Raw genomic sequence first — 23782 nt, 5'->3', positions numbered from 1 at the left:
GAGAGAGAGAGAGAGAGAGAGAGAGAGAGAGAGAGAGAGAGAGAGAGGCATACATATATCTAGATCTCTCTTATTCTCTCTATAGAATATATATATATATATATATATATATATATACACCATAAATATAAAGTGAATAAATACAAATACATACAAAGTAGTTAAATGCAAACACATACTATAAAATTTTAGCCCACCTCAAGAAACATTACAAATCTAGCTTTCATGGTTCTTTTTCCCATATATATATACATATATATATATATAGTTCAACATTAGTATATTGATAGATACAGAGTTGAGTCAAATCTAGATGAGACTTTTTTTAAAAAGACCAACTATCGTGATATGAAGATCCCCAAATGCTCTTTTCCTTCATTGTTGACATTCAGAGGAAAATATGAACATGAATTTGTAAAACTTAGAAGCATTATATAAATATAGGTTGTTATTATTAGGATTTTTTTTAAAGCAACTGGGGTTAAGTAACTTGCTCAAGGTTACACAGCCAGGTGTTTCTGGGTGGGTGCTGAGTGTCTGAACCTGGATTCGATCCCCAGGTCATCCCGACACTGGGGCCAGTGCTCTTACTTGCTGTGCTACCTGGCTGCCCCTATTATTAGGATTTTACTATTTTATTTTATTATTATTAGGAAAATTTCTTAGGGGAAAAAGAGAAATAATTCTATAAGGAACAACAGAAAGGACTAGGAGAGGGCTGGCTAAACTGGATTAGAGTGGACCTAGGGAGGAGTAGGACTTATCAAAAGAGGAGTGAAGGTTCGAGAAGGTAATCTTAAACATCACTTTCAGGATATTACTTCCCTGCTTGAGATCCTGAAATGATTCATAATCGTTTACCACATCAAGTTCAAACTCCTCTGCTTCCCTCTCAAGTCTCTTCACAATCTGGCCCCACCCTGCCTCTCCACATTTATTTTCCACTACTCCTCAGTACACACCTGGTTCCAGTTGGGCTGGTCTTCTCATTATGTTCTTCCATGCAACATTCCCACCTTTGCTTAAGATGTTGCTTCTGCCTACTTTCTCTGCCCATTCTTTAAGGTCCAACTCAAGTCCATAAAGCCTTCCTTGTCTACTACTATAACCCACATTGCTCTCTTATGGAAGTTCTATAACCAACTACCCACCTTAGCACTTAGTTCTCTTTTCTGGATGATAATTTATTTTCCCAACTAGACTAGGAGATCCTTCAGGGCATTTATAAGACTTTTTTAAAAAAAAAAAAACAACGCCTAACACATTTGCAACTGTCAAATGTAGGTTCAGGCATGTTGCATTTGAGATGACAGTTGAACATGAAAATGTCTAGCAGGCAATTGGAAATGTAGGATTGAAGCTCTGGAAAAAGATAATAACTGGAGATTTGGGAGTCATCACATGGAGGGACAAGTGGAACCATAAGAGTAGATGAGTTCTCTAAACTAGAATTTAGAAAAAGAAGAGCAAGGGTCCAAGACATGAGTGCTGGAAATACCCACAATTAAGGGGAGAAAAGGGAAAGATGAGTGACCAGAAGTGAGGGGGAAGACATGAGGAAACATGAAGAAAACTTGACTATTAAATTGTCATGGAAACTAATGGGAGGCTAGAGAGAGGTGTTTAACAATGTGAAATGTTACAAAGAAGCCAAAGAGAATGACAACTGTCAAAAAGTCCCAGGACATAGTGATTAGAATGGCCACCTGTGAGAGTGTAGTTTTAAGAGATTTGTGAGGACATAAGATTGTAGGGGGATGAGGAATAAATGAATGGGGTGAAAATTGATACTCTTTTGATTTATCTTTGTGTCTCCACCATCCAGCACAGTGTTTCACACTCTATAAGTGTTTGGTCAAGCTAATGTATACAGAATTCACTTGAACATTTGTAAATGAAGGAAAAGAGAAAAATAGTCTGTCTCTAAATAGATCAGGAAGACCAAAAGGAGACTTTTTTTTCAACCAAGGTATTTTTGAAGTGTGATCTTTGGTTTGAGGTAAAGGATGATATAGTTTGTTGCAGCAATAAACCAGAACTCTAGTTTTTGAGATGGAAGAATCTAGGGAAAAGGGAGATGTTGGAAAAGGTAGCTGAAAATGGAGTAATTGGTGCTGTCAATGAGGAGGAAGAGTAGATTTTGTAGGTTTAGAAATGGCAGCAGGTAAAAGAAGTGAGGAGTTCACCAATTCTGAAGTCATAAAGGAATAGCAATAACAATTGATGATGAAGTCATGGGTATAGCCATCCTTATAAGTAACCAATATGGAATGAAGATGGTCAGCTGACTCAACGGTATAGTCTGAGGTTATAAAGATGAATAGACTATGATGGTCAGGCTAGCTAATAAATGAGATGTACTGTCAAAAGCCCTAGACTGTCAACTTGTTCAGAGAATCAAGCTATGATTTTGGGGAAAAGGAAACTAACTCCAGAATTACAGAAAAGAAGATAAAAGATAACATCTCTGAGCATGGCAGGCCTATAATGGGTTAGCAGAAATTACAGAAATAAAGTCGTTAAGTCTCGGGTAGGTCCTGTGGGGTTCTGCCTTTATTCCAAACTAGGTATTAATACCTACTAGGAAATGAGGCAAGTGATAAAATTGAGGCAAGTACTAATGTCATGAAAGAAAATGGAAGTGTATGCTGGAAGTTGATAGATAAAAAAGGCAAGGATTTTAAAAGGGCAGTATAGCTGGATGGCATAGCTTTCATATGAAGAGAAATAGAATGAGGGTATAATGTCAATGGTTTATGGTACGTTGCTGAGCTAGGAACAGGCCAAACCTTCATCTTCTTTTATTGAATGTTGGAGGGTATGAGAGAAGGTAAGACAATACCACAGCAGGGGATGTGGTATTGTCTGGGGAAAACCAAGTTTCCGTTAAAGAAAGGAAATAGAAAAAAAAGATGGTAAGAAATGGGTTATTTATACAGGAAGGGTTTCTACCCAATGGAGTGAGGGTTCCACAGAGCATAATGGAATAACTTAGTGCATAAAATAGTATTACTGAAGGAAAATATGTGTGTGGGAGGAGGGATGAAAAAGGAAGGGGTCTGATCTTTGGTTTGAGGCAGCAGCTGATATAGTTTGCTGCATGAGTGAACCATACAGTTAATCCTTCAGACAAAAGTAGATCTTTGTGATAGCCTTTCCATTCACCAGGAAGAAAATAAAATTGAGATAGCAACAAAATTATGTTTAAGCACCACCTTCTTCAACAGTTTCATAAATGTCATCTATGAATAAATGAGTTCATATAATACTAATGAGGTCAAGGTAGCTGTTTTGATTGATCGTATAATGGGATATCTGCTTTGAACAATGCTGTGGTAGGAGGGATATCTATCCCACCATTTGGGTTGGGCTAATTTTATTTTTCCATAAATGGTATTGAAACTATCCTTGAGAGCTAATTGACTTAGGAGACTAAAGCCTCAGGGTGTTGACATCACTTCCGGATCACCTGAGTAAAAGACCTGAGGAGCACCACGCTGCTCATTGATATTTCCCAAGCTGACCAACTTGGGTAGGGAAGAAACAGGTTGCATTGTGATTAGCTGAAACAACTGCCAGGATCCTTGCTGCATTACCTGATTGAATAGCCTTCCCCTGCTATGACTAAGTCATCTTCTTTTATTAACTGTTGAATGATCTGCAAATACCTCATTATGTTCCATCCTCAAACCTAAACTTTCTGAACACTGGCCTGACTCAGGGCCAGTCTAGAAGAAAGACACTATCCATGGTACTGAGGAGAAGACAGCAATATATGGAAGCCATTCCTTAAAATGCGTACAATACAAGCAGAAAGAATATAGCAAAAATTTAAAACTGAATGTGTGATTATAATGACCCAGTTTGGCCCTGGAGAAGAGATGAGAAACTACAAGTTCCTCTTTTCCTTAATGGAATAGGGGAGCAGACAGTTGGCGGGGAGCATTACATGTTCAGTCAGTTGATATGTTAGTTGGTTTTGGTTCATTTTTCTAAACTGCTTTTTTTTCTCCTCTCTTTTAAAACTCTTACAAGACAGATCACTTTTAGGGGCAGGGATGGTTATATTTATTATTTTATTTTCTTTGTTTTTTTTCTTATATATACATATATTTGAATATTTGATTTTAAAACTTTCAATTCCAGATTCATTCCCTTCCCCCCCTGCCACCCACCCCCACTGGGGAGACAAGCAGTTCAGTATAGGTTGTACATGTGCGGCTAATGCAAAACAATAACATAGTAGATGTATTGTAAAAGACTGACTATATTTCCCTCCCTCCTATCCCACCTCCCACTTGTTCTATTCTCTACTTTGATCCCATCCCTTTTCAAAAGTGGGTGCTTCCAACTTCCCTCCCCCCCAGCCTGCCCTCCCCTCCATCATCCCCCCTCACATCCCCTTCCCCCCCTATTCTCCTGGAGGGTGAGATCCCCTATTTAGTGTGTATTTCCCTCCTTCCTCAAGCCAGATTCAATAGGAGTAAGGTTGACCCATTCCCTTTTGCCTTCCTATTCTTCCCCTCCATTGTAACCATTTTCCCTTGCCTCTTCTGTATGAGATAGCTGCCCCACTCTGTCTCTCCCCATCTCCTCTCATTATATTCCTCTCATCTCTTAATTTCACCTTTTAAGTATCATCCCTTCCTGTTAAATTGGTCCCGTGCCCTCTATCTATGTATACCTGTAAATGTATATACACACATTCACATATGTATTCATATGCCCGCATACCCTCATATAAAGACATATATATATATATATGTATATATATACACACATATTTCTAATCCCTTCAACTACTGAGAAAAGTTTCATAAGTTACAATTATTGTTTTTCCATGTAGGAATGTTAATAGTTCAACTTTGGCCAGGTGGCTCAGCAAGCAAGAGCACCATCAAATCCGGGCCCAGACACCCAGCACCACACCCAGAAACAACTGGCCGTGCAACCCCGAGCAAGCCACTCAACCCTGATTGCTTCAAAAAAAAAAAAAAAATAGTTCAACTTTGATAAGTTCCTTATGATTTCTTTTCCCTGTTTACCTTCTCATGCTTCTCTTGCTTCTTGTATCTGAATGTCAAATTTTCTATTCAACTCCGGTTTTTTCAGCAAGAATGCTTGAAAGTCCTGTATTCCACTGAATGACCATATTTTCCCCTGAAACATGATACTCAATTTTGCTGGGTAGGTGACTCTTGGTTTTAATCCCAGCTCCCTTGACCTCTGGAATATCACATTCCAGGCCCTTTGATCCCTCAGTGTAGAAGCTGCCAGATCCTGGGTTATCCTGATTGTGTTTCCACAATATTCAAATTGTTTCTTCCTGGCTGCTTGTAATATTCTCTCCTTAATCTGGGAATTCTGGAACCTGGCTATAATATTCCGAGGAGTATTCTTTTTGGGATCTTTTTCAGGAGGTGATCGGTGGATTCTTTCAACCTCTATTTTGCCCTCTCATTCTAAAGCATCAGGGCAGTTTTCTTTGAGAACTTCCTGGAGGATGCTTTCCAGGCTCTTACTTTGGTCATGGCTCTCAGGCAGTCCAATAATTTTTAAATTATCTCTCCTGGATCTATTTTCCAGGTCAGTGGTTTTTCCCATGAGATATTTCACATTGCTTCTATTCTTTCATTTGTTTGGATCTGTTTAACAGCATCTTGATTTCTCATAAAGTCATTAGCTTCCATTTGCTCCAATCTAATTCTGAAGCAATGATTCTCCTCAGTGAGCTTTTGAGATTCTTTTTCCATCTGGCAAATTCGACTTTTTAAGGCATTCTTCTCCTCATTGCCTTTTTGAGCCTCCTTTGCTATTTGAGTCAGTCTGTTTTTTAAGGTGTTATTTTCTTCAGTCAGGCTGTTGACTCTCATTTCATAATTTTCTTGCATTGTTCTCATTTCTCTTCCCAATTTTTCCTCGACTTCTCTTATCTGCTTCTTAAGGTCTTCTATGGCCTGTAACCAGCTTGTATTTTCCCTTGAAGCTTTTGGTGCAGGAGTTCTGACTTCACTGATTTCCTCCTGTTCCATGCCTTGCTCCTTCTTATCCCCAAAATAGGAGTGTAATGTTGGAATCTTCTGTCTGTTTTGTTTCCTTTGCCTGCTCATTTTGCCACTCAATGATTTGACTTTTGGACTTTTTGCCACAGTAGGACTCTGCCACCAGACAGGGGAGTTTTCGTCCCAAACGCTGGGGTTTTCTCAGCTGCCGGAGGTATTAGATGGGTGCCCTCTCTGAGGTCTGCACACGCTCTGGCAAGCTGGACACACACCCCAGGACCTCCACCCTAGACTGCACTCCAGATCCAAGCAGGTTAAAGCAAGAGCGATTACCCCTCAGACTGGTGCTTGGTCCCCCTACACTCTGCAGGCCAGGGGCTGAAGCCTCCACGTGGGCTGGCAGGCTGTGCAGGCGTCTCAGCGGTTTCTCGCCCCAGGGGTCAAAGCCACGCACTCCCACTTACTGGGTCCCAAAGTCCAGACTGCACTGGCCTCTCACCTTGTCCTTCGCATCTATGTATTGATAAGTCTGGAAACGGCCGCAGCTGCTGCTGATCTGGAGTCCCTCTGGCTGGCGGCTGGTCAGGCCCACCCTGGGGCTAAAGCCTCGGTGTGGTGCTGGGCTCGGCTCCCAGAGCGTTGCGCTGGCCGATTCCTGCCGGCCTACCGGGCTGTTCTCAGCGGGAGGTTAGCTTCTCTGTGTCATTTTGTGGGTTCCACAGCTCCAAAGTTTGTTTAGGGTCCCCTTTTTACATGGATTGGGGAGGGTGGAAGCCAGAGCCGCGGGAGGGTCGTGCTTCTACTAGGGATGGTTATATTTAGAAATAAAGGTGATATAAAATATCAAAATATATTAATAATTTTGAAAAAAATAAAAAATATTTCTTACACTCAAAGAATTTGCAATCTGGTAGAGGAGAAATAACATGGATTTCTGATTTCTGACAGACTGAATTTCGTGGGAGATCCCAGCTGATCTCCCAAGAAAAGCCTGATCAGGAGATTGAGGCCTTGTTGATAAAGGTCAGTGGTGAAGATATTTATATTAGAGTTGAACTAGCAATTATAGGATCATCAATTCTATTATATGGTGTATTTATACTCACTTGTTGAGTGGTAGTGAATCCAAATAAATGAAATGAACTAATGTGGTTTGACTGTAGAATAAGAAGAAAAGCTGCATTTTTACAAAATAGTCTCATGACATTATATTCTATGTCATTTTATATGTATACATATTGTATTTTTGTATTCCTGTCTTTGTTTACATTTAAGTAAATAAAACCAAGAATATGTGCATATATACTCATTTGAACATCATTTATTTTTCTCCTATTGATTTAAATGGAAGAAATTGCTTTATTGAGGTGAGTAGTTTTCCTTCTCTCCATTGTTGCTTATTATTTTCCATTCACCATTGGAAGCAGTAATGTTCTTTCTTTGTATCTCCTCTTTCCCCGATTTAGCTGTACAACCTTAAACTAGTGTTTCATTTTACTTCAAGTTTAATTTCATCCTGTGTAAACAACATTCCATTATATATTCCATAAAGCTCTGGCAAGGGTTAAAGCACCTTTGATTCTATTATAAATGAGAATCCTGCCTCAGATACTTACTATCTGTGAGACCCTAGCTAAGTCAACCCCATTTGCCTCAGTTTCCTAATATGTAATATGAGCTGGAGAAGGAAATGACAAACCACTCCAGTATTTTGCCAAGAAAACCCTAAATGGGGTCAAAAAGAATCAGACACTACTGAAACAACTCCACAACAGCCACAAGAGCTTTATGAATGAAATCTGGGAAAGCATTCTTGTAGTGCCCCAATCAATAGAGAAGATGAAGTAATTGTTGGTGTAATTTTCATTATACATTTCACACTTGTGTAGGATGTGACAAGTTATACAGGACCCTTGAAATGTTTGGAGTCAGAGATAATAGAAGGGCAATTTCAGAGGGGTAGGCCATGGGATCCTTAATTTCATCTGGACGTGAGAATAATTGAGTGATTCATGAACAGGGAGTGGCTATTTGTTGGTTACTCTGGAGAATACTTGACTTATCTGTGTCAGTTTCCCAGTCAACTGCCCAGTGAGATGAGTGGTCTCTGGAGCCCTCCTCACCAGGAAATGGAATTAAAGCCATTATTTGTAAGAAATTAAATATTGATCACAATTTTATATTTGTTTCATATTGAAATCCATACATAAGTGCTTTCTGATTATGAGTTTGGTTTCCGTATAAACCTTCAGTTCCACAAGCACTGCTTTAGCATCCTTTTCTATAAACTGCTTTTTAAAACATGAATGCATTCTCTAAAATGATGGTGATAGTTTCTTTGTGACATAGGGTTAGATCATGTATGTGACAGTTCTCAGACTAAAATAATGTTGCTAAGTGAATCAAAAAATGGATACAAATGTGATAAAAATATGTGAAGGCATTATGGCTAAAAAACAGTTTCCATAAAAGGGACTACGATACTACAAAAGGCCTCTAATTTCTCCAATGGGAGTATTCCCTCCACTTATTAAAAATTCAGCCCTTCTGTGATTTTGTCGTTCAGTTGTTGTAGTCATGCCTGATTCTTTGTGACCCCATTTGGGGTTTTCTTGGCAAAGATACTGGAGTGGTTTGCCATTTCCTTCTCCAGCTCATTTTACAGATGAGTAAACTGAGGCAAACAGGGTTAAGTGACTTGTCCAGGGCCACACAGCTAGTAAGTGTCTGAGGCCAAATTTGAACTCAAGATGAGTCTTCATGACTCTAGGCCCAGAACTCTATCCACTGTGCCACCTAGCTGCTTCTGTGATATAGCATATAGGTTAATGAGTCCTGTATTCGAAAGAGTTCATTACCTTTTGGCTGACCTTCTGATGAACACCTTCCTGTTATTAGCAAGGTTGGTCACTGGAGAATGAACAATTGCTGGGCTTCTACCGAGTTTTTCCATCTTGGCATGATCACACCGGTGTTATAAACTGCCCAGGATGCTAAGTATAGAGATTGCTGAATTTTGAAGTCTTGAGACAAAATCTAATTCTGTAGTTTGGAAGGGGGATATACACAGTTCCACAAAAAGGAGGGTAATGGCAGAAAGGGTAGCAGTTCAAGAGTTCTTCACCACAGGTACGTAACTGTTACCCCTCTTTTAAAATATGTTTCATCACTCAGTCTAGGATTATAGATCCAAATCTGAAACAATGCTGAGAGGCCATCTAGTCCAGCCCCTTATTTTTCCAGCTAATCAAGCTGACGCCTAAAGAGGCAAAGTGATTTGTTCAAGGTCCTACAGGTAGTATTGTGTAGGAGATAGGATTTGAATTCAGGTCTTCTATGCCAGTTCTCCTAGCTCCACTGACAATGCCTGGCTTTATCTTCCCTAGGACCAACACTGATATGGACCACCATTACCCCGCCACTGTGGTCTGGGGAAGTAAGAAGTCAGATATCTTCTCTTTCTATATGCCCACCTTAACTCTGCAAATCAGAATTCCTCCCAACACAAGCCGAGACAAAGAAGATGGGACATGGGGATGAGAAACAATCCAATAAATTAACAAGCATATATTAAAACTCTATCATGTGCAAGTTGTGTAGTAGCTGCTTAAGTTATAAAAGCAAAATTGAGATGATCCCCAACTCTACAATGAAATGATGGATAGACCCTAGATAATAAACTTCTATGCAGGACACACCAGGTATATGGGCATAGAAACTGGGGAAATAATGGGGTTGCCCCATCATTAAGTTAGTAGAGACTTGACTATCTATCAGTTAAACTCTCCTGGACCTGCTCTAGTCTGAGATCTCTCTTCTATAAAGAAGGAAGGCCCTGGGGGGCTGGGGGTAGTGGTGAGGGGAACCAGGATTTGAGGATCCACAGACTAGCCACACCTTAGAATATGAAAACTAGATGAAGGAGGAACATATGATCAGCACTGGATTATGAGACTATAAGAATCTACCCTTCTATTTCTGCACTAGAGGGGCGGCTAGGTGTCACAGTGAATAGAGCACTAGTCCTGGAGTCAGGAGGACCTGAGTTCAAATCCAGCCTCAGACACTTAACACTTACTGGCCATGTGACCTCGGGCAAGTCACTTAACCCCAATTGCCCCTCCAAAATCAAAAACAAAAAACAAACCAAACTATTTCTGCAGCATGATCATCTGGACCCAAAAGTCAAATTTCTGTTAACAGAATGTCCCCAGATCCCCATATGAGAGGATAATAGTAGAAAAGACATGATCCCCAATATTGCCTCCTCACAGATTATATATATATATGTATATATGTATGTATGTATATATACATATATATGTATGTGGGTATATATATGTAACTCTAAGCCCTCCTCTAAAGCCAGCTTTGCCCTAGGGTGGCTAGAATCACAAATCTAGGTATTTACTCCCTTTATTCCTGTGACTGAGCCTCTTTGACCCAGTAGCTAGTATGGACACTCAGATTGGGTTAGGATTGTGTCCCACTTCCTTGAACAATGCATTGTCTTCTCCCTCTGCCTTCTTCCACACATTGTGGGGGCTAGACTATGAAAAAAAAATTAATCTGTCCTTGTTAGCAAGCAGTAGCAAATACACTCCCACCAGTACCTAGACTTGGGATAATTCTAACCCTTTGCCTCCCACTATCTAGTGCTGGACATTCCACACCATCAGGGCAAAAAAGGAGAGCTAGGCACACAGGGTTACATCTGTATGCAGGCATGGAGAAGGAAAAAGAGACTGGTAGGTGAATGGGGTAGGTCACTTGTCTTCCTCTTTCCCCATTTATCGTTGCTGGGATACATGGACGTGTCCTAACTAGTACATAATCAAGAACAATTATTATTAATAACAATAACTAGAATTCATACAATGCTTTTAAGTTTTGACATGTGTTTTACATTTATGATCTCATTTGAGCTGCACAACAGCCCTGAGAAGTAGCTGCTGTTATTATCCACATTTTGCAGATGAGGAAACTGAGGCAGTTCCACGAAAAGGACTTGCCTAAGGTCATAAAGCCAGTAAGTGTCCTGAGCAAGGATTTGAATTCAAGTTTATCCTAATTTCAAGTCTGGTGTGCTATGTACTTTACCACCTGGGTGCCTCAATTAATTAAACTAGGAAGCAACCAAATGGTCCATGGAAGTGAGATACTCCACCAATTCACCTTGTCCACCTGTCTATACTTACCTTTAAACCAGTGTCCTGGATTTCCTGTCTCCTTCCACTCACTCAAAAGCACCTTTCCTGATTCTTATCTAATGAACAAGACTTCCTAGTTAGATCTTTAGCTGGAAAAGTTTTCATCAACTCTGGATCACCTCCATGCCATCATGAAGTTTCAGTTTCAGAATTTAGCAAAGGTAGAAAAATAAAAGAGACCAATTTATGAAGTATCATACTTGCATTATATGTAAACTATTGTATTTGTGCAAAGTACTAGGAGAAATTAGTGCTTATGCTATTTATTATAAAAGGGTTGTGAGGATATAATCCCAATAATATTCTGAGATACTGGCAGTTATAGGTGGCACAATGTTGGACTTGGAGTCAAGGAGACCTGAGTTTGAATTTGCCCAAGGGCATGGGGGCAGACACTAGAGAAGTGTTAGGGAAATTAGGGTGAGGGATGGGAGGCAACTCACTTTTTTTTTTTTAAAGCAATGGGGGTTAAGTAAATTGCTCAAGGTTACATGGCCAGTTATTTCTGGGTGTGGTGCTAAGTATCTAAGCCAGGATTTGAACCCCAGGTCATCCCGACTCTGGGGCCGGTGCTTTTACTAGCTGAGCCACCTGGCCGCCCTTACTTGTTTTTTCTTAACCTCAGTTTCCTTATCTGTAAAATGGGGATAATAATAGTGCCTACCTCACAGACTTATGGGGAACAAATGAGATAAGGTGCCTTGCAAACCTTAAAGTGCTACATAATTGGTACCTTTTCCTATTGTGGTTGTTCTTATTAGATAATCATTGAAAACCTATTAACTGAAGGCATGCCCACCTAATATCATCAATTGGCTGTGGGAAAATGTCTTTATTAGTCAAGACTGTTGCTAGTGCATTTAATGCCATAGCAACAATATAAATTCATCCTTCAATGGAGCTATGATTTCACCTGTTTATTTGTTCCTTTCCTGGAGGCAGATCCCCACCCATCCATGCCTTCTCATCCTATGTGATTCTTGTTCATGTTTTTCATGCTGGAGCTTTCATGCCCATCATGTTCATGCTGGAAATCATCTTAGAGTTGTTTTTCATACTATGTGGATACCAGGAAGCACTAGGGCTCACTAACTCTCAGTAAGTCATCCAGTAAACATATATTTATTTCATTATTAATTAATTCATTTATTTAGTTATATTTTAGCCTTTTATTTTTCCAACAATTGCATATCAAGACAATTTTTAGCATTCATTTTTACAAGATTTTGAGTTCCACATTTTTCTCCCTCCCTTCCTCTCTTCTGAAAATGGTGGGCAGTTTCATAGATTTTATATATATGCTATAATGTAAAAACATTATTCCACATTCATCATATTTGTGGAAAAAGAAACAGATTTTTAAAAAACAAGAAAATGAATAAAGTAAGTGAAAAAATATGCTTCGATCTTCATTCAGAGTCCATCAGTTCTTTATCTGGATATGGATAGCATTTTCCTTTGTGAGTCCTTTGTACTTCTTGGATTATTGTATTTCTGAGAAAAGCTGAGTCATTCATAGTTGACCATCACACAATGTTTCTGATATTGTGTACAGTGTTTTCTTCATTCTGTTCATTTCACTTTGTATCAGTTTGTATAGGGCTTTCCAGGTTTTTCTGGAATGTGCTTGCTGATCATTTCTTATTGCATAATAGTATTCCATTACATTTATATATCAAAGCTTGTTCAGTCATTCCCCTGTTGAGGGGCATCCCCTTGATTTCCAATATTTTGCTATCATAAATAGGACTACTATAAATATTTTTGCACGTTTAGGTCCTTTCCCTTTTTTTTTAATGATTTCATGGAGATACAGACCTAGTAGTAGTATATTGCTGGATCAAAGGTCATGCACAGTTTGGTTGCCCTTTGGGCATAATTCCAAATTACTCTCCAGAATGATTGGATTAATTCTCACATCTACCAACAGTATATTAATGTCCTAATTTTCCAACATCCTCTCCAAAATTTATATTTTTCTCTTTTTGTATATTAACTAATCTGATTGGTACACAGTGGTATTTCAGAGATGTTTTAATTTGCATTTCTCTAATCAAAAGTGATTTAGAGTACTTCTTCATATACCTATGAATATCTTTTATTTTGTCCTCTGAAAACTGCCTATTCATAAGCTTTGACTACTTATCAATTGGGGAATGGCTTGTATTCTCATAAATTTGACTCACATCTACATATACTTGAGAAATGAAACCTTTATCAGAGAAATTTGCTGTAAATATTGTTTCCTAGCTTTCTGTTTTTCTTCTAATCTTGGTTACATTGGTTTTGTTTGTATAAAAGCTTTTCATCTTTAATATGATTAATATTATCTATTCTACATTTTTAATACTCTCTATCTCTTGTTTGGTCATGAATTCTTCCCATCCCCATAGATAAGATAGGCAGATAATTCCTTGCTCTTCTAATTTGTTTGCTTCATTGTCTGTGGTACTTTTAAGAAAGATGTAGTTTTCTTCCTTATCTCTTTTAATTAGGTCTATTTTTGCTTTTACTTTGTGTAAGATCAGATTGCTACTCCTGTTTTTTTTTTTAACTTCAGTTGAAGCATATTAGATGTTGTAGCCCATTACCTTTACTCTGTGTGTGTGTCTCTTCTTCAAGTGTGCTCTTGTAAGCAACATATAATAGAATTCTGGTTTTTATTCCACTCTGTTATCTGCTTCCATTTTATGGGAGAGTTCATCCCATTCACATTCACAGCTATGAGTACTACCTGTTTATTTCCCTCAATCCTATTCTTCCTCCTATTTATCCTCTTTCTTTTTCCTTTCATACTTTCCCACCTCACCAGTGTTTTGCTTTTGTCTACCACCTCACCTGATCTGCCCACTCTTCCGTCAGTCCCCACCCCACTTAATCTCTTCCACTCCTACTTCTCTGTTGGATAAGATAGCTTTCTATATTCAACTGATTGTGTAAATTATTCCCTCTTTGCATCAATACTGATGAGTGTAAGGTTCAAGCAATGCACACAGCTAGTAAGTGTTGTGTTTGAGTTTGAATTTGAACTCAGGTCTTCCTAACTCCAGAGCCATTGCTCTATTCACTGTACCATTTTTCTGTCCCCTCCTTGATAGATGCTGTCCAAGTCCTTCTTTTGAAGGTCACACAGCTAGTAAGTGTTAAGTGTCTGAGGCTGAATTTGAACTCAGATCCTCCTGACTCCAGGACCAGTGTTCTATTCACTGCGCCATCTAGCTGTCCTCCCCATATCTCTTAATTCTAATATTTTCCTACTTTTAATTATTTTCTATTTATCCTGTGTATAAAGCTTGCTTTGTATACATTTGTTTGTATGTTGTCTCCCCCATTAGATTGTAAGCCCCTTGAGGGCAGGGACTGTCTTTTTTGTATCTCCAGGGTTCAGCACAGTGTCTGGTGCATAGTAGGTACTTAATAAGTATTTTTTGTTTGTTTGGAGTTTTTTTGCTTTTTGGAGGGGGAAGGGAGGGAGGGCAATTGGGGTTGTCTAATGATTCTGATATTGTCTCTGCTGGATCTATTTTCCAGGTAAGTTGTTTTTCCCATGAGGTACTTTACATTTTCTTCCAGTTTTTCATTCTTTTAAATTTGTTTTATTGATTCATAATGTCTCATAGAGTCATTGTCTTCTACTTGCCCAATTCTCACTTTTAAGGTACTGTTTTCTTTAATTAGCTTTGGTACTTTCTTTTCTATTTGGCTTATTGTACTCTTTAAGAAGTTGTTTTCTTCAGTGGATTTTTGTACCTCCTTTTCCATTTGGTCAGTACTACTTTTTAAGCAGTTTTCCAATCTGTTGAGTCTTTTTTTTGTAATTCTCTTACATCACTCTCATTTCTTTTCCCAATTTTTTCTTCTACCTCTCTTATATGATTTTAAAGCTCCTTTTTGAGTTCTTCCCTGAGTTCTTTCTGGACTTGAGACCACATCCTGTTTTTCTTTGGGGTTTTGCCTATAGATGTTTTGATATTGTTGCCCCTTCTGAGTTTGTTTTTTGGTCTTCTCTGTCATCATAATAACTTTCTATGGTCAGATTTCTTTCTGTTGTTGTTTTTTGCTCATCTTTTTTTTTCTTGACCTTTTCCCTTTCTTTTAAGTTTGATCTTTGCTCCCGGGGTTGAAGGGCCTCTGTCTCGGGCTTCTTGTGCCAATGGCTGCAGATGCCAGTATCAAACCTGGCTCTGACGATGTTACCCTGAGGCCCACTGGGAACCCTTGTGTTGGTGCTGTGTTGATGAGGGAGTGGTTGGCTCTGCTGGAGGCTGTAGGGGCCTGGCAGCTTACCTGGTGCTGAACTGGGGTCCTAGTAGTATCTGGTGTGTGCTGAGGCCGGGTGGGGTTTTTCTGTATTTCTCTAGGGCTACACTGAAGTATATGGTGGTTTTTGGAGCTGGAGTTTGCCAGTTACCCTGGCCATGTAAAGTTCCCCAGCCTATGCACGTGAGAAGGAATTTGGGAGGGGGTCCTGGTATTAGCATTTGCTTGCTGTACTACACTGGGGCTCAGGACCTCCCACTGGTTTGCTAAGGTGGGACTTGCTGCTGTCTTGCTGGGATGCTTCCTGTCTTGGAATGTGTTCACCTTTTACCCAAGTGAGACAGACCTTTCTTGCCAATCCTCCAAGTCTCCCAGGCTAAAAGACTTTTCCATCCTGTCTTTCTGTTGGTCCTGCTGTTCCAGAATTTGTGCTGGGGTGCTTTTTTATGGTTGTTTGGAGGTGAATATGGGAGAGCTACAGCAATTTACTGCTTACTCCCCCATCTTGGCCCCTGGAAGTTCCCTCAGCAAGTATTTATTAAGCCATGGGGATACAAAGCAAGGCAAAAGACAGTCCCTACCCTCAAGGAGTTCATACTCTAATGGAGCACACAACATGCAGTTCAGTTGGTTTTTACTTTATTTCTCCAGAAGTGCCTAGAGAAAATGTTATAACTATTATAATATATTCCTAGGCTGGAGTTGAAGGCAGATCAGCCCTAGCACAGGGTGGCAGGTACTAGAGAAGTGTTGGGCAAGTGAGCATGAGTGATGGGAGGGTATGGCCCTGGAAAAGGTTTGACCCAGGGTTGATTCAAGATGCTAGGGTCTCATGTGACTTGAGCCAATAGAGTTGGTGAACACTGGCTGGCCTGCACTAGTTTCAGCTGAAGATATTACAGCAAGGCTTTCATTGTTAAACTGGGATTTGATAATTAATGATGTTATGGTAAAAAAGATGTCAGTTAGGGCAATGTTTTCTTGAGTTCAGATTTCCTTGGAAATGTTCCTCTACTATATACCTGTGAAGGTCAGGTTGGTTTTTTTTGTTGTTGCTTTTTTAGCTGACAGCCTTGATAACTCTTCCACTTTCCTTTGTCTGACTTTCTTTGTCATCATTTCTGTTCTCAACATTTCCCAGCACCTCATTATCTGTTATTGCTTATTTATCATGCACCATATTTAATGCTAAGCATGACATTGTATTGATTAGCCCATTATGTCTTTCCAGCTTGTCCTCCTGTATTCTGATAGTTTTCCACATTAGCTCTTTTAAAATGTTATGGTACAATGCATCTGTCTCTGGATACATGTTACCTCCTTAAAGTAAGTTAGACACATCAGTTAACTGCATCATTCATTCATTCATTCAACAAATATTTACTAAGAAGCTGCTATGTGCAAGGCATTGTAATATATCCTGAGAGAGACAGAAATTAGGTAAAATGTGATGATTGTCTTCATGGGTTTATTAATTTTGTATTATATCATACTTAGAGAGTACTTTCAATATCCATGGGATATTGAATATATTATATTATTTATATTATATAGTATATTTATTTATATTATTTATATTTATAATTTATAATAATATATTTTTATAATATATTATATATTAAAATATATATTAAAATATATTAAAAATATAATTTATAATAAATAAATATATTATTTATATCTATATTTATATTATATAGTATAAGTATTGTTAACCTCATTTACAGATGAAGAAACTGAGGATTAGAGAAATTAAGTGATTTGCCCATAGTCACATGGCTAGGAACCAAGAGAGTTAGGATTCAATCTCAAGCTTTGGAACTGCAAGGCTTCTAATTCAGAAATCACAAACTTGTAAAACTTTCTAAATATGTGTATATGTGGATGAATATGCCTCCATCTTTTGGAGGATTAGAAATTTAATAAAATTTATTACACTTTAAATCGAAGATCTTTAATAGTTTTTCTATATACTAAGATTTATGTACTCAGTCACTCAGTTTTTTGCCCATCTTGGTGGAGGAATTTAACCATGCTAGGACTTCCTTATGCTAAAGAAATTCCAGATTCCTCATGCATTCCTATGAGAGAGGGCTCTATTTTAGGGGTTAGTGTTATTGGGAAGTGACTATGAAGTTAAAAAAAGAATCATCAATAAAACATTTGTTAAAAACATTTCTAAGAATATTTACTATTGACTCTCCGGGCATCTGTATCATTTTTCATGCTGTTATTGTGGATAAAATAGAGAAATATGGACTAGCTTAATGGCATATTCCCAAACTTGTTATGTATGAGGATTCCTTTTAAATGTCAAAACATTTCTCAGTCTCCACTTACGATCTTGATAATAATTGCACTATTAATAACTACTCTCTACTGCCTCCATTTTCAAAAGTGGCCTTCATGTCACTTCCATATTTTTCTTTGCACAAACACACCCTTTTTTTCAGCTTCCTTTTGTGTGTTATCTTTCCACATTTGAATGTAAGTCCCTAAAGTAGGAACTGTTTTGCTAAGCTTGTATTGTGTCCCCAATGCTTAAGCATAGTGCCTGAGCACATAGTAAACATTTAAGAAATACATGCACTCTCCTCCCTCCTCCCCCTCTCTCTCCATCTTTTCTCTCTTTTTCTCACTAAGAAAATTCATGACAAAACATCACATCACTTTTGAATAAATTTGTATTTTGTTAATATCAACAATAATACGTTTTTCAACTGTAATACACATGGGTGAGCCATATCATTTGTTCAGCCCACAGAAGATGTTTGCTTATTTATTATGCTAAATGATGTCTGTTGAATGATATTAATTTATTGGAGCTAAATAAAGGTTGAAATGTCAGTCCCTAGTACATAAATGGGTTCCCAGATATGTTGGTACCCCAGAAGTAGTCCATGACCCATAGATTGGGAAATACCAAGTTATTTGATTGCCCACCTAGGTGGATTCAAACCTGAGAGTATATTCTCATGAATTGAGTTCAGCTTGGAGACTGCACTCTAGTGTGGTACTCCACATCTGAATTGTTATGTACAACTTAAGGAAGGGCACTGATAATCTAAAAAGTGCATAGGGCAGGAGATCTTAATTTTTTGGTGTCATGGACAGTCTCCAAAGTCCCTCCCAAATTTGAATTTCTGGGATATACCAAAATTGTACTAATTGTGGATTTGCATGTTTTTTGAAGCCTGAATTATATCTTTTGCTCCATCAGGTTTTCTTCTGTTCTCTTTTTGACATTTCCTAATTATGAATAACCTCACTCAGTGCCACTTATCTTTAAGAGGACAAGCTGGGTTCTCTCTGGCAACTGTGAACAGTAAAGGACAGAGCTGGCACTGTGAGCAGATGAAGAACGTAGTACATGCAAACCAAGGGGATCAAGTAGGGTGCAAGTTTTTAATGAATTCAGCATCATTTTTGTATCTGCCTTTAGTCCTCATTTCTTTGTTATAGAAATATATTTAAAGACATTGAGTATTAGTGGCCAAAATCAAATATGTAGAGAAAAATAAACACAGTGGCTATACCTCAAAAATCATTCTTGTTCTTTCCCAGTCCTACCTGCCAAAATTGGCTTGAATTTACTTTGAATATATTCTGCACTTATCTTATTCCTCCAAAAGAATCTAAGTTCTTTTAGGATATGGTGCTTTGTCTTTATTAGACCCAGTACTTTGCAAATAATTCATACTTAATGATTGTAGAATTGTCTATAACATGCTTAAATGGAAGAAAGTACTCATTTTATTTTTTCTTTAATTTTGAAGTCAATTTGGGTTAAGTGACTTGCCCAGAGTCACACAGCTTGTATGTAAGTGTTTGAGACCAGACTCAGGTCCTTCTGACTCCAAGGTCAGTGTCTTCTTATTTAAAAAAAAAAATTCTTTTTATTCTAAGATCATGGAGTGAAAGCTGGAAAGGATGTTAGACCTTTATTTTACAAATGAGGAAACTGAGCCTCAAAGAGGTTAAGTGGACTACCTAGAGTCACAAGGTTACTCACAGAGGTAGGATTTGAACCCAAGGCCTCAGACTCAAAATGCTACAATCTTGTCCATTGTCAGGGAGCAGTCATATACTCATTGATAAAGATGAACATTTCAATAGGCAAAGAACAGAAACGAGGATTCCATATGAAACTGTAAGCCTCCATTATATGGTTTGCCTTTTTAAACACAGAGTGAATTGCCCTGCTTGTCCATGTCCCCTTCCGCTCTTCCTTATATGAATTTTTTTCAAAGTTTCTTGATAGATGCTCTTTTGATATTTTTTTCTTTTTAAAATAATTAACCTTCTAAGCATAGTGGTAAAATTCATTCCAATTCTAAAAGCTTATTTTTTCCCTCCAAGTCAAATTATAATTTCAGTTACAATTGAAGGACATACATAATTTTTTTTTATAAAATGATCTTATAATGTGAGGAAATACACACTAAATTAGCTATGACTCATATTTGTCAGCAGGTGAATTTAGTGATCCCAAGGTCACCATTAGAGCCTGAAATCAGTATGAATATGTAGTCCTCTTAGGGTGTGGCCAAATTTATTTTTTTTGCTGAAGAAGTCACAGTTTTCCTTAAGCTGTTGTTTTTATTTTGTTTTCTGAAAGAAAATATATGAGGCTTGACTACAAAAGCGATGAGATTAATTTGGTACGTCACATGAGAAATGGTGTTAATCCATTATGGCTGCACCATACACAGAATCTGTTCATTTCTGATGTTTTTTTCCTCTCATGTATTTCTCCGTGTCTTTGTTATGACTCTCCCATTCCCATCTCTATGGAGCATAGATAGAATTTCCTGTGTGGCACTCAATATCTCTAAGACCTCGGCTGTTTCTGGTGAGACACCATGCTATTTTGAGGTAAGTTACAACCCAGAGCTACATTATAGGTCCCATTTGTGAAAATTATACCAAATTCCCAGATATGTGGTAAGTAGTTGCTGGTAAAAATGTGATCCTAATGCTTTTCATAATTGATGTTTTTAAAACCAGATATAATTCAGACCATGTTGCATCCCTTCACTGCTCCACCCCCCTCCACGCCCCCAATAAAGGACTTTAGTGGTGATGATGGATTCTGCATTTTATGAGGTTTTTTTCCATCTCACTTTTAGATATTCTTTCCTTTTTTAAAAAATTGCTGTGTATTTCTACAGCCTTAGAATCCTTTCTCCATGCTGGTGTGTAAAACGTAATGTGACATACACAGATTATGACTGTATGAGCAGAGCTCCCAGAAGGTATTTTGTGACTGATTCCACCAGGAAAGTTCTTTGTTAGTGCTCTGTGACAGCTTGCAAAAGAGCACATCATTACATTTATCTGCTTCCTTTATTCAGTACAACTGGAGATTAAATAAGGCATCTCTCAGGGCAATTCCCAGATTATTCTGTTCATCTATGATATAACTTTGAAAATAGCATTTTCTCAATATTTTGCCCATGCCTACATAAATAATATATTGTTTGGCCATAATCAAGAATATCTACCTACTCATCTAGACTAATAAATACTTAGGGCCAAGATAAGTTTCAGGAAACAAAGGCCTTGTTTCTGTGATCTGACTCATGCAAAAATGACCATTGACTTTTACTGGAGTCAGAGGGAGTTTGTCAGACATCCAGAATCAAACTCATAGTTCTATAGGAGAATATAAAATACAAGAGAAACACCAATGCCAACCTGTACCATGCAGGCTGGTAATGTACTTTGGGTGATTTAGGATTTATCAGGTCTCTAAGGAATTTTTTTATAATTAATTAAGTAGCTTCTACAAAGCCATTTAGTTTCCTGGTGGAAAAAAATATTAATAGACACACACATGCATACTTAGGCATTTTATTATTTAAAATATTATGTAATAAAAATGTTCATTTCATTATATAAAATATTATACAATAATATTAGGGTAATATTGACCATTTTATTGTATGAAATATTATAATAATGGTATAATAACATTGTATTATTACCATTTATTGCAGTTGTTTTTCTTTATAATTAGTTTACAGTTAATATAGCTGAAGAAGAACTGTATTTAAAAAGAATTATCAGTTATTGGATGACTGTGGATTCCAGCGCATGGTTTAGGCATAGAAAACTGTGCTTTGGCAGCTAAGTAAAGTTCTCTTTATTCTAGAAATAAATAAGAAATAACAGCTTTGTCTAATTTTGTTTCCAGGGTTTGTCTTAATAATAGAAGAATATGGAAGTTACAACTAGGAATACCATGTAGTTCATCCAGTCCAATCCCTTTCCTTTTCACATGAGGCCCAAACAGATATAGTGACTTGCCCAAGGTCAGTTCTAAATATGACTGATTCTCTCTATATATAGTCCATCAAATGCAGCTTTCTAAAGTTTATTTGCCTAAATGCCAAATGCCTATATGTGCCATTGATGTATTTAAACTCACAGAAGACTTCAGTAGTAATGGGCAGCAATGCTTTGCTCTATTTGCTATTTTTCATCCTGTTTTGTTTTGAGCTGATTCGTCTTATATGTAGTGATAATTTTTAGTTTTCCTTTATTTTAAGATCTCTTGCTAGATAAAAGTACCTTGGCAGTACAGCTGATATACAATATGGTGGAACCATTACTTGGGGGGAGGGATACGTATTGGGAGGAATGAGGTGGAATGGAGAGAATGAAATCTAATGCCACAAATGTTAACCTAAAATTAAAAAAATATATATTAACATTAAAGTCAACCTGCTATTAAAGAAATTTCATTTCTTAGTACTGGGAAGGAAAGCAAATAGATTCAGATAATTCACACAATTTCTGAAGTAGAAAAGATGTCAAAAGCCCTCTAATCCATTAAGAGTCCCATCTACAACATATTCAACAGGCAGTCATGCAATCTTTGCTTGAAGATTTCTAACAAGAAGACACAGCCTGCTCAGATTTTAGGTATCTCTAGTTGTTAGGAAGGTTCCTCTGAAATCGACTATTTTTTTCTTTACAATTTCCACCTATATTCTTAGTTCTTCCCTTCGTGGCCCTACAGAACAAGTCAAATCCTTCTTCCAAGTGTTACTTCTACACATACTTGAAAATGGTTGTCAGATCCCTCCCAAGTCTTCATTACCATCTATGTGTCCATGAGTTAGCCTAATTGCTAGGTCAAGTTGTCAAATGACTTCTTGGGAAAATATGAAGGAATAAGAATAACCACGAGAGAGATTTAAATTGATTTGAAAGTAAAATTGAAATTTGGGAAGAAATGAGCTTTTTAAGAATAGCTTAACTTTGTACCATCAAAAGGGGGACTTAGTTAGTTTCCTTGACTTATTTTCCAAACATTCTAGATTGTTTTTAAGTTGATAAAAGCCATAAAAGAGGCAGTGTCTCATAGTGGAGAGACAACTGGCATTGATGTTGGGAAGAACTGAGTTCTAGTCTTGACTGATACATTTTGGCTCTATAGCCCTATCCTTAGGTCATTCTCCAGGTCTCAGTGACCTATAAGGTACTGAGCAGGTAGAGATCCCTCCTCAATGAATTCACAGATCTGGTCCAAAAAAATTGTATTTGCTGTGAACATTAAATGCATATTATCATGTGATACTGTTTTAATATAACATCTTGGATCAAAAAAGGATGGAAGATGTTTATTGTAAAATGTGTTCCTAAAGGAAAAGACTTTAGGCAGGGCTTTTTAGCCTTTTGTTGTGTTATTACCCTTTTGATAGGCAATCAAGTGCAGCCTATGTTCCCTCTTTGAATGATGTCTTAAATGCATAAAATACATCAGATTTAAAAGGAAGTGAAATTATATTGAAACATAATTATCAAAAGATAGATATACATAGAAAGATAGGTAGATGTAGAACATTGACATATCAATTGATGGGGCAACTAAGTGGTGCAGTGGATAGAATGATAAGCCTGGAGTCAGGAAAAGCTGAGTTCAAATTTGGCTTCAGACAGTTACTAGCTATGTGACCCTGGGCAAGTCACTTAACTCTGTTTGTATCAGTTTCCTTATTTGTAAAAATGAGCTGGAAAAGAAAATGGCAAACCACTCCAGTATCTTTGCCAAGAAAAACCCAAATGGGGTCACAAAGAGTTGTTCACAACTGAAAGGACTAAACAATAGTATCAATTAATATATATATATATATATATGTATGTATGTATAAATATCTCCAAATGTCGATCTATCTATAGATATAGATGCCTATATCTATATTTATCTATCTATATACATGGAGAGAGAAAGTGTGTGTGTGTGTGTGAGACAGACAGACAGAGAGAGAGAGAGAGAGAGAGAGAGAGAGAGAGAGAGAGAGA

Source organism: Petaurus breviceps, unplaced genomic scaffold (assembly GCF_028583685.1).
Source record: "Petaurus breviceps papuanus isolate PSGF00001 unplaced genomic scaffold, PetGlider_PUasm1.0 90903, whole genome shotgun sequence".
NCBI lineage: Eukaryota > Metazoa > Chordata > Mammalia > Diprotodontia > Petauridae > Petaurus > Petaurus breviceps.
This window is presented reverse-complemented; position numbering follows the sequence as displayed.